The sequence below is a fragment of the Branchiostoma floridae genome, chromosome 16 (assembly GCF_000003815.2).
Source record: "Branchiostoma floridae strain S238N-H82 chromosome 16, Bfl_VNyyK, whole genome shotgun sequence".
Classification (NCBI taxonomy): Eukaryota; Metazoa; Chordata; class Leptocardii; order Amphioxiformes; family Branchiostomatidae; genus Branchiostoma; species Branchiostoma floridae.
The window spans coordinates 2,233,482-2,250,712 of NC_049994.1; the positions used below are offsets into that span (position 1 = coordinate 2,233,482).

At 40.0% G+C, this 17,231-nt stretch overlaps 1 long non-coding RNA gene across 1 annotated transcript; it reads right to left on the reverse strand.

Moving 5' to 3' along the window:
* Nucleotides 1–2,370: 2,370 nt before the first annotated feature.
* LOC118403678 lies at nt 2,371–9,807 on the reverse strand. The gene is made up of 2 exons (XR_004829672.1): nt 9,651–9,807; nt 2,371–3,416 (listed from the first exon to the last, which is right to left on the reverse strand). It is a non-coding gene; the product is annotated as an uncharacterized LOC118403678 (long non-coding RNA).
* Nucleotides 9,808–17,231: the final 7,424 nt, after the last annotated feature.

Sequence of the window (17,231 nt, forward strand, 5' to 3'; positions counted from 1 at the left end):
CGCAATGTCAAAACGGATTTCAGATTACAAGTTCCCACCAAAAGACCTTTCTAATCATACCAATTTGGACCGCCTTGAATACAATGTATACCCTAACCCTAGCCCTTACCGTAACCCTAGCCCTAACCCTAACCCTAGCCCTTACCGTAACCCTAACCCTAACCCTAGCAATTAGGGTTAGGGATTAAACACTCATATCTCCGCAACAGAGAAAGCAATTTCAAAACGGATTTCAGATTACAAGTACCCACCAAAAGACCTTTCTAATCATACCAAGTTTGACCGCCTTGAATACAATGTATACCCTAACCCTAGCCCTTACCGTAACACTAGCCCTAACCCTAACCCTAGCCCTTACCGTAACCCTAACCCTAACCCTAGCAATTAGGGTTAGGGATTAAACACTCATATCTCCGCAAACTAAAAAAGCAATTTCAAAACGGATTTCAGATTACAAGTACCCACCAAAAGACCTTTCTAATCATACTAAGTTTGACCGCCTTGAATACAATGTATACCCTAACCCTAGCCCTAACCCTAACCCTTACCCTAACACTAGTAATTAGGGTTAGGGATTAAACACTCATATCTCCGCAACAGAGAAAGCAATTTCAAAACGGATTTCAGATTACAAGTACCCACCAAAAGACCTTTCTAATCATACCAAGTTTGACCGCCTTGAATACAATGTATACCCTAACCCTAGGCCTTACCGTAACCCTAGCCCTAACTCTGACCCTAGCCCTAACCCTAACCCTAGCAATTAGGGTTAGGGATGAAACACTCATATCTATGCAACAGAGAACGCAATTTCAAAACGGATTTCAGATTACAAGTACCCACCAAAAGACCTTTCTAATCATACAGAGTTTGACCGCCTTGAATACACTATAGTCCCAACCTAAGCAATTATGGTTACGGCAAAATGAAGGCGCGCTCCGCCGCAATGTTTCACATGGACATTTCTAGTTCGATTTTAACATTACATGATGGACGGGTGTTTTTCTTCATAAGACGAAGACAAAGAAATATTTGTCAGAGAAATTTTCACCACGATAGGCTAATATGGTGATCTATATGCCCCTTTGTAAGTTATGATCTCCCGTCAATCTACTTTAAGATATAAGCAATTGATCTTTCTTCATTTTTGCCCGAACTATACCTGTACAGCACCGTTACGATTCCCTTTATTTTTATCGAGTTTAAGATTCTTCTATTCACCAATAATGATTTGCACAATTAGCAAGCATAGGTATGTTGATATTCCAATTGTGAAATTGCCTTCAGAAAGCGTTTTGATGAATATATTCATACGCAACAAAAAGAATTCTATACATTAGCGATAGTCTATTACTAGCTAGCGACATTTAGCGGTACTGCAGAATGTGCCCAAGCGTGGTGTGTCATCAACGTATTCGGGCGAGTTTTGAAGCCTACTCAATTATGATGATCAACAGTATGAGTAATAATTTCATTAATTTTTTTCAAGTTTTTTCATGTGATTTGAACAACTGAAAGGACTTCCATTTATTTAAGTCCAGTTATGGAAAACAATGGAATCATTCAATTTCCTGATTGATTATGCAAATCAAGTCCTCATTTGCATAATATGTAAATCATTATGAGAATCTTTGCCTAAGCAACCTGCACGCCTAAAATGATGGAAATACGCTGTTCCTCTCTTCAGTTATACTCTTTGGAATGACAAAATCACCCCTGTAGTTCCAAAATCACACGTTAGGGAGCTCAAACCTGCCCCACCTTGTCCTGCCATAAAAAGCTATCTGCCACCCAAATGCCAAGGCCATACAGTGTCCGTGGCAAATGATGCATTGAAAAAACTGATATGATTAATATATTCTTATTTATCATGCAAATGATACCCGTTTTGCATAATTCATATTTCATTTTGTATATTTTGGCCTAAGCTACATGTACCTAGTAACATGTACCTACATACCAACAATCATGAAAATCCGTTATTCGTAAACTTATACCTATCAAGTATCAAACCAATCCAGCCAGCCGTTATCTTCTTTACACACACACACACACAAAGACTAAGTAAAAATATAACCTCCATGAATATATTATGGAGGTAATGACAATATACACAGATGTGCTAGCCAAACGTTTTGTTGATTAGAAGAGACATCACATTAAAACAACACTTTAATTTGTAATGTCAGTTGATTCAGTGTCACTTATGCAAAAACTGTCAAACTTCAAAACTACGCATGTGGTGGCTTTGTTTTGAGCCCTTACATCACCATGGTAAGTTAACCAACCTGATTCATCCTTAAATAAGGAATCTTGATGATGACTGCTTACCTGCCCTAAAACTATGGACTCATAAAGCTGATGACTCACTGTGTTTATCAAGACCACTGTTTATTAAATGATGACTTGATTGTAAAGTAAAGCTTGACAAAAGGGATCCAATACTTGTAAAGAAAAGGCAACACTTTTCATACAAATGGATATAATCCTTGCACATCCTTGCAAATACTTTATGTTTTGTATACATTTGCAAATAAGGAAAATTCATGAATTGCAGTTATGTAAGAAACTGATATGGAAAAATAGATCAATCCAGATTATTCAGATTATCTTCACACAAAACAAAAGCAAAATAAAAGCTTCTTAACCATCAATTCCCTGTTCTTGTTACCACTATCATCATGTGAGTGGCAATATTGCATAGCAAGACTGACACACTAGGCCTCATCACAAACATCTTACAAATGTACATTGACAGTGACCTCATACATGTGTGTACATGGTGAAAAGCACTGCACTATAAACATGTTACGCTGGGTTTCAAAATCAATTCATCAGAAACTGCTCATATACCTATTTTTGACAGAGTATCTGAAACACACAGATCCATAAATAGTATAATGATTCTATCCTTCCCTATAGTTGCCTTGCATTCTAAGGCTGTTCAAAGGAACAGAACATCAGAATGTTACTGCTCCCTTTTCAATCAGTCATGCTTAAATGGACAAGTACGATTACTGACAGCATATATATTTATGGTATATAATGCAAGTTACTGTAATTGATATGCAAAATAGTTTCTCACAACATTGCATTAATGGTGATACGTGAGGTATTTTGTATCTGCAATCCAAAGAGCATCTGAATCTAATTTATTAATAATGGCATTCTAACAATTACAGACACAGCACACTGCATATTGTTTAATCTATATACACTTATACCAGTTGCTTATCTACAGTACAGACTGCACCTCCACATTTTTTTCTAAAGTAGGACTTGGCTGTTGTTCATGGATGACTCCTCCATGCAGAAACAGGTTAATCCATTACTGCATAATCAGCTTCTCGTCTGCTGTCATCCCATGTGTACAGATAAGACACTGGTGGCCTGACTGGGTTGAGTATCATCAGCACCTATAGCATGTGCAACACAAAAATATATATCAGTTGTGATGGACATGATTCAGTTGTCATGGACATGAATGTGGTGTAACAGAGCTGAGAGACTGTATTGCATTATTCTTGGAGCTTATGGTAGACATAAAATGTATCAGATTATAATTAGTATCTGTGATCTATGACAACAATAAAGACCTGCCAGTGTAAATACATTACTGAGATGTATCAATTTTCGTCTGTACTGTAGGCAGTCGTAACTTAAGCTTTTGACATTGTCCTGTGATTCATCGAACACACACACGCACAAACACACAAATACACATTTGCACACACATGAACACAAGCACGCACAAACACACATACTCACACAAACACGCACGAACACACACACACACACACACTCACAAACACACACACAAACACACTGACACAAACACGCATTCGCACACACATGTGCACATGCACGCACAAACACACTCACAAACACACACACACCTGTGCACACACACATGAACACACACATGCACAAATACACAGTCACAAACACACCCACAAACACACACAAACACACACAGGCACACATACACACACACACACACACGTATGCACAAACACACACACTCACAAACACACGCACAAACACACTGACACACACACACCCCTGTTCACACACAGGCATGCAGACATGCACATGCACGCACAAACACACTCACAGACACACACACAAACACGTTCACACATATATGCAAACACACACACATGCAGACACACACACACATACACACAAACACACTGACACACACACATGCAAACACACACACATGCACACATACATACACACTCACCCAGCCAGCCACACACTCACAGACGCACACACACATACACGCACATGCGCGCACACACAGATACACTAACTCACTCACACACATACACGTACAGACACAGATACACTCTCAGACACACACACACATACACATGCACACACTCACATAGCCACACACAATGACACACATATTCACACAAACACGCACAAGCATGTGCGTGTGCACACACACTCTTAGGCCTAGGAAAAAAAATGTTGTGTTCCTGTTTCAGCCCTGAAAAAATTAGGGTCGGTAGGTAGGGATTATCTTTTTTTTTCTTGTATTCTTTTTTTAGGCTGGCCAAAACTCTAGTGATACATATTTCAATACAGTTGAACAAAGTAAGCTGAAATGCATGCGGACACTTGTCTTTTAATGTCAAACTTTAATTTTGTGCGTGATAGATACATTCATCCTTCATTAGACAGGACAAGCAGTGTTTTACTTCAATAGGAAGCAGGCTGATTAAAAATTCTAAGTGGAAGCTATGTGACTCCACTGCCCACCCCAAAAAAAAGTCTAGGGTCGGCAGGTTTTTTTAGGGTAGGTAGGGAAACAGGAAACACAACATTTTTTTTCCTAGGCCTTATTTACACAAAAACATGCACACTGTATATAGATAAACGCACATGATACATATACACACTCGTATTTCATTGAATGGGCGCAAAGGTGCATAATAATGCGTATGACTAGCAAGTTATTAAAAAGGATTATAGTCAGTGTATTTTGATCTACTTCTGCTTGATAAAGTAATCATATTGATAGTTATTGTCAAATTTATGGCTTGGTACAAAAAACTTGACTTCACTATGAAATCAACATGGTCATGAAGACTTGGTATTCTATGGATATCTAAAACTAAAGAATGGTATACAGTACACTGAACAATAGATTCTTCATGTTTGTTCATTTGCAACTACTTTGACTTTGGTACTGTCTTTGTCATTCGATCCTCTTGCAATTTGTAGCAATTTGCTTATTTTTGCAGCAGCTTTTTAATTTTTCTTTGGGGGGGGGGGTTACATTGATGCAGGCAGATCAGATATTTACCCACCATACAATCGAATAGACCTGACCTTATCAGATATCTACACTAAATCTAGCATTCCTGATTTTTACTGTAAAATTGAGTTTAAGAAGCTTGTTCCTGCATGTTATAGAATTACATTAGTGACCAGTAAGTTGGGATTGGCTCAGGCACCGGTACAAGTACATTACTTAGTAATCAGTCACAGAGGTTTATAGGTACAGGTCCAGATGTTTACCTGAACAAGTTCACAAGGGAAACTGTGGCTTTCATTGAGGGCAGGGACAGGAATAAACAGTTAACAAAATGTTATCTAGTCTTCATGTATCATATGCTGAGAACATGTGCTTAATGGATGTCTGTATGTATGGAGAATCTCAAAACAAAGATGGTCCTGATTTCAATGCTTATATTCAAACGTTTCGATCTTTTTGCAGTGCTAAGTTTTATCTTTGTGGTAGGAATAACAAGCTTTTGGTAACAGAATAAGAAAAAAGTTTGTACTTAAGTTAAGTGTAAGTCTATTCATGAGCAGGTAGACTAATTGGTATATAGATGCATATTGATATCCAGTATTTTGGACCAGTCTACGTGACTCTACCAACATGATTTTCTGGGTACTGTAACCAGTACCTGTACTGGTAAACATTCCCACAGGAGTATGCACCTAATGTCCATCTTCAAGTTGGAGATTCGGTCCATATCATACGGCGGCGTAATGTACGATAAATGACCTGCCCTGAGGTGTATACTGTGCCATAATTCATGGCGGTTCCTATAACCACCGAATGAAGCGACCGAGTCGGAGTAGGAAAGCGGGTCATTAACTTTATTATCATATAGAAATTGTCATATATCTAGACATGAAGACTCCGAAGAGCGCATTACATTACATACATTGTAACGTTAGCCCATAGACGAGATCCAGTGTGTTCGTCCGGCCCTTTTTCTTGCTGGCCAGAGTGGATTCTTGCTCTCCCTACCTTTCGAAACGTCTTACCTATGTAGCTTGGCGATAAAATCTCACCAACACTCCCTGCACCTTGCGTTTACAGTTTGGGATCTATCTCTATGTACTATAAACGCGTCCGAACTGCCGCCATTTTGTTCACTCATTGTGGCTCTGTTCCAAGGGTTGTAAAATCTTCTACTGACAAATCATGTACTCTAGCTACAGCACTCTGTGAACGAGACCTATGCCAGTATTTTTGGACCAATGGGAACCTTGGAAAAAGCAGGTGGGTATGGTCTCATAACCACCTGGTTTATGGGGGAAAGGGAGCCTTCTGATTGGTCCACGGCGCCTGGCTATATGATTATACTATCAAAGCCGGCCAAAAAGGTTAGCTTGCCAAATTGAGACCATTGGCCCTTACAGTGGGTTTCATACTACATGTATATTATCATAAAGCCAGGAGGCGTGGACCAATCAGGAGACTCTCCATAACCCAGGTCATTAATATCCCATATACTACCCGCTTTTTCCAGGGTTCCCATTGGTCCAAAAAATACAGACGTAGGTCTCGTTCTCAGTATTGTTCATGATTTGTGTGAGTAGAAGATTTTAAAACTCTTAGAACAAGAGCCACCAAATACTGCGGATGCACAAAATGGCGGCAGTTTGAAGATGTGTTTGTACAAAGAGATACATGGTGGTGGGATTCTATTGCCATTTTTAGCCACACAAGTAAGAAGGTTTGGAAGGCAGGGAGAGTAGCAGTCCGGCCCAACCAAAAAGATAAATGGCCGCCGGACGAACAAAATCTGGCTCTCGTCTATGGGCTACTAGACCATATTATGTAACAAGCGAATGCGTCCTCTGGAGTCGTCACGGCTAGGTATCGGACAATGTCTATATGATAATAAACTTAATGACCCGCTTTCCTTCTGTGTATATGGTACTATAATTCATGGCCTATTCCTATAATCAGCTCATGAACGTCGCTACATTCGGTGGTTATAGGAACAGGCCATGAATTATGGGGCAGGTCATTAACCCTATATTACACCACCGTGAATCTGCTTGGAGATCATATGCACGCCCATAAAACGATGAATGTTACAACAGCCATCAACTTAGAGACAATGAGCATATCTCTAATAGTTTTTCTGGTTTGATCTGTGGTTTGGTTTGTGTAAAATAGCAATTTCTTCTTGGACTGGTCTGAAAAAAACGGACCTGAAAAAATCTTGAGGACCTGATCCTCTGGACCTGAACCGAACCTGGACTAAAATTTCTGTAATGGTACCCACCCCTAGTAGTGATTTTACAAGTGTAGGTTTGAAACCACCTGTAACGTTATGTGACGGAATATAAAAACAGTGACAGTAGCGATCTGACTTGATCTGCATAGGGCCTGGCTAGCTGGTTTCTCTTACAAAACTATAATTCTGAGAACTGAATTGAATTTTTTGCTGCTCTTTCAATTCTTGATATCAGCTGCTTTGATTAGAGGTGGAATCTCACCCATGGCTATAATTTCTTCAGAGCCATCAACCAATACCAATGTTGTGGTGCATCTTTCGTAAAACCAACTCATGACCCCCTTGGTATATATACATAACTTTATTGCACAACAATTGTACGAGGTACAAAGTATGGCATCTACATAACTACAGTGTTTTGACGATGAAATCAGAGCGAGATCGTCTGCCCAGGATAAACAGTTTAGAGATTTTGAGGTTAGGACTGTAGGGTCACATTTTGTGGGGTCAAAGCACTCAGATATATCATTGATGAATAAATTAAATAATAAAGGACTAAGATTACATCCCTGCCGTACTCCGCATACAGAAGGAAAGGAGTTTGATAATCCATTATCTAATCTAACTGCATAATTCACATCATTGTACATGGATTTTATAATATTAAAGAAATTACCTCCGATACCACATTTATGCAACTTATAGAATAGCCCATCTCGCCAAACACTGTCAAATGCCTTCCTCATGTCAACAAAGCATACGAATAGTTTTCCGCCTTTTTTCTTGGTGTATTGGTCTATTAGAGATTATATATAGGTGTTGTGGGAAAATAAAGAAACCATTGATGGTTACCTGTAATTTTCTACATAGTAAGTGGTACGGTCTATAGACTGACAACAGCATTTACATTTAAATGAGAGCAGAATTTGCCTCCTATATTGCATATGCAAGTATGATTAGACATATAATGTTCACTCAACATATACAACACCATATTGATCAAAGGATGCCCTGTGTTGTCCTCCGTATCATCCTATAGACAGGTCCAATATTACTTTTTTCATTACTTTATCAAGCAAAGTCTAAACTTTTGATAAAAGTTAAAACAGTTACAGACTGGAATAAGTGTTTGAAATGAATTCACCACTTGCACACCATAATTCGCTACGCCAGGGTTTCAGATATGGATGTTACGGCACTGTTGCTCAGGGTGCAAAGCCAGGATGGAACCAGCTATAAAACCTTCAGTACGTGGGTGGCAAAGCATATACTAGTAAACTAATGAGTTGTCTGGCAAATATAGTTACAGTGCACAGGACATGGTTTAATCACTTGCTGACAACAAAGTACAAAGGCTGCAGACGAAACGCAAGTCGTGACCCGTGAGGTCATCGGGCGAAACCAAGTAACAGCCACAGTGGAGACGTGTAGCCGCGTGCTGGCTAGTTTATACCTCTGACAACAAAGCTCTCAGCCCTAATAATAGAAGTACTAGATTTGCCGGAGAACTCATGAATTATTTTATATACTTCGTCGCCCTCGTACTGAAGGTTTTAGCTGATTCCACCCTGGTTTCGCACCCTGAGCAACGGTGGTAACATCCATATCCGGAACCCTGGCGTAGCGAATTATGGGAAGTGTGCGAGTGGTGAATTTATGGCCTCTCCTGCAAAATCTTCAAAATCACTGTAGCTTAAGCCAGTCAACTCTAACTCTACTAGTAACGTTAGGTTTGTTTGAATCTGTGAAGTGCAAATCGTTGCTTTATGTCAAACATTTTTTAAACATTTATTGTGCATTATTTACAAAAATTTTATCCCCCATGAACATCATAATTTTTTTTACCAAAACGTCACAGAGCATCTGGTTGTGCCGCTGTTCACAGCCTCAGTTTTACCAGCTGTGATACTTAGACAGCAGTAGAAGTAGTAGACACAAGTCAGGTATGACGGCATAGTGACCACAAACCTGTACTCTGAGGCTTACAATATTTTGCCCGCACAACATTTAGCCATGCCATGGCATGAAGTTTATCCTTGGTCCTACCGGTCCGGATCCTGCCTCGGGTTTTCAAACTATAATTATTCCATACCTCATTGATTATTATCAAATTGAAAACCAAAGCCTCATGATTAATGTTATAAGACCTACCTGTTGAACTGGTTGACGTGGATTAAATATGCTTGAAAGTTGGAAGAGAGTTTCCTGGTCCTAGACCCTCCGAACCAGCCGCTATGTTGACTGTTGTGTGACCTCCAGCTATCAGTAGGGTCACGAATCGTGCGCCTGGTTACCTAAATATCATCAGCTTACGCCAAGTTACAGGGCGATCATCTCCGATCTGTGTCGCTGATTGTCATACCACACGGTACCACGGTGCTACCGTACACCGATACCTCTCGCTGATTTTCAACCCCCAATCTACCAGATATCTCGGTGATTCTGTATGAATGGGGTTTCATTAGCATTCTACAAACCAGTATTACTTCACACATCCCTCTGACGAGCAAGAAGTCATGTAAGAAGAACTTGTACTCCACCCCGGCAGTCAAGAGTCTCAGCAAGAAAAAGCGGAGTAGTTGGGACCGTTATACTGCATCTGGAGACGAGGTGGATTACGCCCGATACGCTGCTCTGCGGAATGACCTCAGAAAGCTCACCAGGAGGCTCCGATATGAGTTTGAGTCTAACCTTGTTCGAGACGTAAAACGGAACCCTAAGTCTTTTTGGAAATACGTTAACTCTCGTCTCAAGACCAAATCTGTAATCGGAGACCTGAAGATGGCGGATGGTACCATGACGACTAGCAGCAAGGAGAAGGCAGACACCTTGAACCAGTTCTTCTGCAGTGTGTTTACGAGAGAAGAAACTGGCCACATGCCCAGAATGGAAGCTAAGTACTACGGACCCAACCTGGAGGACATCACAATTACTCCTGAAGGTATTCTGAAAAAACTGAAAAAGCTCAAGAAGGATAAGTCCCCCGGTCCAGATGGTCTGCATCCCAAGATACTAGCAGAGGTCGCGGAAGCCGTAGCCAGACCGCTTGCTATTCTCTTCCGAAAGTCGCTGGATGAAGGCCGGCTGGCAGAGGAATGGAGACTTGCCCACATAACTGCCATACACAAGAAGGGACCGAAGAACGAACCTGGGAACTTCCGCCCTATTAGTCTTACGTCTGTCATTGTGAAACTGTTCGAGTCTGTTATTAGGGATGCTCTTGCAGACCACATGATGGTGAACGAACTCTTCTGTGACCAGCAGCATGGCTTTGTGCCTGGAAGATCGTGCATAACACAGCTAATCACCACAATGGACCTTTGGACTCAAGCGGTGGAGGCAAGTGAACCCCTGGATGCCATCTACCTAGATTTTCAGAAGGCCTTTGACAGAGTACCCCACGCACGCCTGATGCACAAACTCAGCCAGTACGGTATTAGCGGAAAACTGCATGGTTGGATTCAGGCCTTTTTAACAGACAGAAGACAGCGTGTTTGCGTTGATGGTGAATTGTCAGAATGGGCCATGGTTTCAAGTGGAATTCCCCAAGGATCTGTGCTTGGACCAATTCTCTTTGTTATTTTCATTAACGACATGCCAAGCACTATAGAAAGTGCCTGTCGCCTCTTTGCAGACGACACCAAGGTGTTCCGTCGAGTGAGTTCTCCAGAGGAGGTTGCCACCTTACAAGCAGACATCGACAAATTGGCAGATTGGTCTAAGGACTGGCAGCTCAGCTTCAACATCACGAAATGTAAACGCATGCATATGGGGTATGGTAACCCATGCCAACAATACGAGATGCAAGGCCTCACCTTGGAAGAAACCAGTGAGGAGCGGGATCTGGGTGTAATTGTCGACCAAAAACTGAAATTCCATGCGCATTGTACCACCACCGCCGGCAAGGCATTCCGAACCCTGGGACTAATCAGGAAGAGTTTTCAACGGCTCGATGAGACAACTGTGCCCATATTGTACAAGACCATGGTTCGCCCTATACTAGAGTATGGCAACGTCATTTGGGGTCCTCACTTCAAAGGTGACCAGCAACTGCTCGATAGAGTACAACATAAGGCGACGCGACTTATACCTGGTTTTGGTGAACTTACCTACGAGGATAGACTGCGCCGCCTCAGGCTCCCCACCCTTGAACACCGCCGTAAGAGAGGCGACATGATACAGCTATTTAAGATCGTCAAGGGGTTTGACCGCATTGACCCTAACCGCCTTTTCAAATTCAATGTTGATGGACGTACGAGAGGACACTCCTTCAAGATTGTGAAACCCCTAGCCAAAAAGTCAGCTCGGTCCAATTTCTTCAGCGTTAGGGTCATCAATGCATGGAACGATCTTCCCGCGGATGTAGTGGCTGCTGACTCTGTAAACATTTTCAAATCAAAGCTGGACAGTTACTGGGGGGGGGGGGGGGGGGGGCCATTAAAAACCCCCCTAGCCCAACATGAACCCTATATTGTTATTACAGTCCCCTTTCACAAACCCCAAATTCCAGCTTTTAATTGTTAATTGTGGAAAAAAACCCACCCCTTTTTAATTGTTAATTGTTAAAAAAAACGAAAACCAGTTTTTAATTGTAACCCTTAAAAGCGGATTTCACAGGCAAACTGCCCCCTATCCAAAAATGGGAAATGGGAAATGGGAAAAAATCCGAAAAGAATGTGACGTTTGACGTTACCTTGACCTAAAAAGACCAAATTTTAACCCCCCCAATTTGATTACCTTGCCCAAACCCATGAAAAAGGGGTTTAAGAAAAAATGAAAAATTTTTCAAACTTCGTAAAATTGTTGCCGACAATATTTTAAGAAAACTCACCAAATTTGGTGGCTCTAGCGTAAGCCGTCCTGGCGTTATAGGACATCGAAGTTAGCGCGGGCCTCAAAAGCCCCCCCCCCCCCCCCCCCGGTCTGAATAGGGTTAAGAGATTAATAATCATATAAAACTAAATCATCACAAAAACATCTGTGTCACCAGCATAAAATATGATGACATTATGACGTCATTTAGCTTATAAGGGCGGCCATCTTGGATTTTGACCAATGACGTCATAAAATTAGCATAAATTAGAAATTTTAAATCATGAAAATTACATTGAATTGCATAGAATTTAACTGTTGTAAGTAATCAAGTGTAGTTTACCAAGTAAACCTTGTTTAACTCGAAATTGGCAAGTTTTTGGCAAAAATATGCCTGTCATTATTCCGTTGTCATGGCAACCCCAAAAAATGATAAACCTACTTTATTCACCTAAAATCTTTGCTAACAATAAATTTTGATAGATTACCAAGTTTCGTAGCTTTAGAGTTATACGCCATAAAAGTTGCTGAAGGCCTCAAAATTCCCCTCTCTGGTCAGAATAGGCATAGTGCAAAACTGGTCCTTCTGATCGTTTGCATAAATTATGATGATAAGCTGGAATTAGCAACACCTCAAAATATTCCTCTTACATTGACAAAGCAATGTATGTAAAATGATCACCGATAAGAACTGGAATTAAGATTTTATGAACAAAACATTTTGTGGTCCGTTTAGACACCACTCGGTCATTTTAATCGGAAAAAAATATTCGGGTGATTGAGGGTTAAACGTTGTTACATACATTGTACGTTGCACGAAGACCAGACGCCAGACAGTCATGTAGGGGTTCTTCAGCACTCTGTCCATGTAGAAAAGCCCTCAAAGACAAGAAAAGTCCTGAAAAGTTGTCCTTATATGGACAAGTAAACGTTAAGTTCCCAAAGTCTTTTGAAGTCATGAGGGCGGTGGACCATACTGTCATGGACCCATCCTTCTCCTTCCATCGTATTTCAAATTATAACTCCCCAACCGATCCCAGGTACCTCGGTGGAGTCGGGAAAGTTGCATGCCTTACCTGCGGACACAACGACTAGCCATGACTGTTAGGAATAGATCCTATGTTTTACATTATGTAAGCATTATAGTTATAGCGTTGATTCCTGTGTTACAGATAAAACTAAACCATAGATTACAATGTATTTAGCAAGTAAAAGAAAAAAGATAAGGGTACAGGTGACCAGTCCCAATGCCTTTTCAAGGCCCTACAGGCCGTATGTTGCCATCCACTGTGTCTGGAGCACTGTATTGCAAAGCGGAGTCGAACCGCTCTTCCCGCCTTTTACCTTCCCAGCCGACGCCAGGTACCCATTTTTTTACACCTGGGTGAAATGAGAAAAGTGCCTTTCCTTTGAACACAAGATCGGTGACACGACAAGACTCGAACCATATGGATTGTTTGGATCTAAGCCGAGCACTTTGTCGTTACCCTTCGCGGCCGCACACTTTTGCAAGGTATTTATTATCGTCGTTTACAAAGACGCCTAATTGTTCCCTCTGTGAAACGGAGGCATTGTTTTCACTGCTGTTTATATGTCAGAGGGATGGATGGGTTGTTTTGATATTTGGTATGTGGGTAGGATTAGACATGACAAAGGAACGGTAGGAATTGCGGTACGACAGGGCGCTCTAGCGGCGTGTTATAGTACTGTAGCAGAACTTCTGGTTTTCATATTTTTTGTTCGGGACTTGCTTGGGTGATGATTTTTCGTTGGTAGGTAGCTGTGTAAAAGCATAATAAGGTGTGTAAGCTTTGGCCCCCTAGTTGTTTCCCAGGGGCGGTAAAAGTAATTATTGTGTTAGGTTCTTTCTCATTCACAGAAAGACAGCTTTCCACGAGTTAATTAATTTAAATGTATTTTTTTCTTACAGTATTTTTTAAAAGTAAGACTATTCTTCTATTTTAGCAACTTGAGTGCAGTTCCACATTGTTATGGCCATATATTCATGAATAAAAAGTGCTCATATTTTTCTATTGATACAGGCATTCTTTCCGGAGACCTAAAAAGTGGTACAGGACATACACAAAAAACGTGGATGACATGAGGACTCTTGAGTTACTACATATGCACGGTGGTCAAATACGGGCTCAAAATCTCCCATGTCTAGCCGAATTCGAACCTTCTTCGATGATGTTCCATCTGACGTAATTCGAACCGAACCCGTGTTCTATTTAGGTCATCTGCGGTCATTGCAGGCAAAACCGTGCTTTCTGGCATTTTCCCCCCAACTTACTTGAATCAGGCGAAAAATATAGTTTTTAACCAATATAAACAATTTTCTGGATAGTACATCTATGCTTTCACTTTGTTAGGGACCTGTAATATGTAACGAAGCTACTGGCGTTTTTGTTGGTGACCTTGAATATCATAAGTGTTGTTTACACCGGTATCAATTACACCCTCCTGCTCTCCGTGCGGCATGACATGCGTGTAAACATCGTTTAAGATCTCCACCAAGAAGAGTCCAACATAACTCATTGACGGCTCAAAATGACCGCAACGGTTTTCCCGAGATTTCTGTTTTTGGGATTTTTTAAAAATGCCTTAGATTTTGAATTATTGGTAATTAAGTGCGAAAATTGCCATTTTTACGCATATTTTTCACTGTAACTTTGCTTAAAATTAAAAATTAAAAAATCCCAAAAACAGAAAGTTTTATTTGCCTCTCAGATGACGAAAAATATAAAAATCGAGAATTTGCCATGGCACTTGCGGCCCATCTTATCAAGAGTATGGTCAAATTGAAGGCCTTCCTTGAAACAGAAAATAATCGCCTTTGGAAGCAAAATCGAAACAAAACAACTATCTCAATTCAAACGGGAAGCTTCAAACTATCTAAAATTGCGAATTTAATCTTATTTTGAATACATTTTCCTTGTCATAACATCTTGTTTATTTTGAAATATTTTACGGTTAGCAAATAGTAGGCCTCTTGTAACCCGATACTCTGTCGAACTCGCATAGCAACGGGAAAGAATACCCTAGCAACCGACCGCCGTGATGATAGTTTTATATAGCTAACAGTGTGAAGGGTGTTACTTCATATACAACTTCATGTACAGGCAAATTTGTACGCATTACTCATAATAATTATGAAACTATCATAATGGTAGACACGCTTATACCACCGTGTAGTGTAGTAATACCCCCTCACATGTAGCGAAAATCGATCGCACAACGAGTCTGCGAGCTCTAATTAAGAAAAGGCATAACCCTGATGCCGACAAAGAAATGGCAGAGTTCCCCCCTTCCCGTTAGGGTCATGCCTCCTCGTAATTTAGAGCTCGCAGACTCGTCGTCCGATCGATTTTCGCTACATTTGAGGGGGGTATAAGCATTGGTTTAACACTTTTGATAGTCAAGATATTGTAAAACCAATGTAGGTTTAACCGATTTAGCTGTGTTGTGCGTCGGTTTGAAAAGTTTGATACGCATTACTCTAAGTTATTATGAAACTATAATAGACACGATTATACCACAGCGTTGTAAGCATTGGTTTAACACATTTGATAGTCAAGACAGTTGGCAATATATTGTAAAGCCAGTATAGGTTTAATTGATTCAGTTGTGTTATGTGTTGGTTTGAAAAGTTTTGTACGCATTACTCTTAAGAATTATGAAACTATGGTAGACACTTTTATACCACAGCATTGTAAGCATTGGTTTAGCACTTTTGATAGTCAATACACTTACCAATGTATTGTTAAGCCAATATAGGTTTAGCCGATTGAGTTGTCATATAATAATACAATAATAAAAATACAATAACAATAATAATATGTTGATTTGGAAAGTCATTTTATAGAGTTGTCATATGTTGGTTTGAAAAGTCATTGTATGGAAATCATGCATGTCACATTCTGATATCATGGTTGAAAAACTACTCAAATGTACTCCAAACTGGTTTAGGTCATACTATTTTTGTATATTTGTATTTTCCGTCCATTGTATTGCCATCTGGAAGTTGACAAATCATCTGAACCGGGTTTGTTGCTTGAATCAGATTTTATCTTAGTACAATGATGACAATTATCTCATGAGTCTACAGAATAAACAACCAAGTTATTCCATGTTAACTGTTTGTATATTTTATTACTACTTGAAGCCTATCATGTATAAGTCTGTATTTAAGTCAATATTTGCTACCCACCAGATGTACGCCCTTGTCAGTCATTATGTAATAAACATCTTGAGCCAACAGGGAGAGCAACAAAACACAATATTCATCCGCGATCCGGGCCCTTTGACGCTGATGTAGAAAAATAGTGCAATCGAACTCTTCAACCGTCTGTAAACTCACAAATGGCTGTAAGCATCGAACAATAGTGCTCAGGGTAAAATGTCGATTTGGCTTATATTCTTTACAGTTATAGTACTTGATACACAAACCCCCAAAATATCTTTTTTTCCGGTCAAAACTAATCGTTGCCACGGCAACAGTCCAAAAAAGTTTTGAAGCCATTTTCACTGATTTTTGCATGTCAACAACATGGAAATTAGCCATGTTTAAGACTCGAATACGGTCAAATGCTTTATCACAACGGAAAATAGAAAATGATATTGTTTGACTGATGTCCAATCCTGTACAAAATAGGTGTGAAGTCGATGTACATATCAATTTTAGTCAATGTGCATCCTCAAAACAATACCATGTTTCAGCCTTAAAAAACTTTATTTTTTGCCCAAATTTAAGGAGCTGTAAGTGTCAAAAATATTTTTGCTTGAAATGTATAACAAATATATATACTTAAATCAGCTATCAGATGAAATCTTGCAAAGTTTGTTTCTTAGCTTTCTTTTGCAATATATTTATTCTAAACAATAATAGAACCAGGATTTAAAATGGTAATTCTGCATATA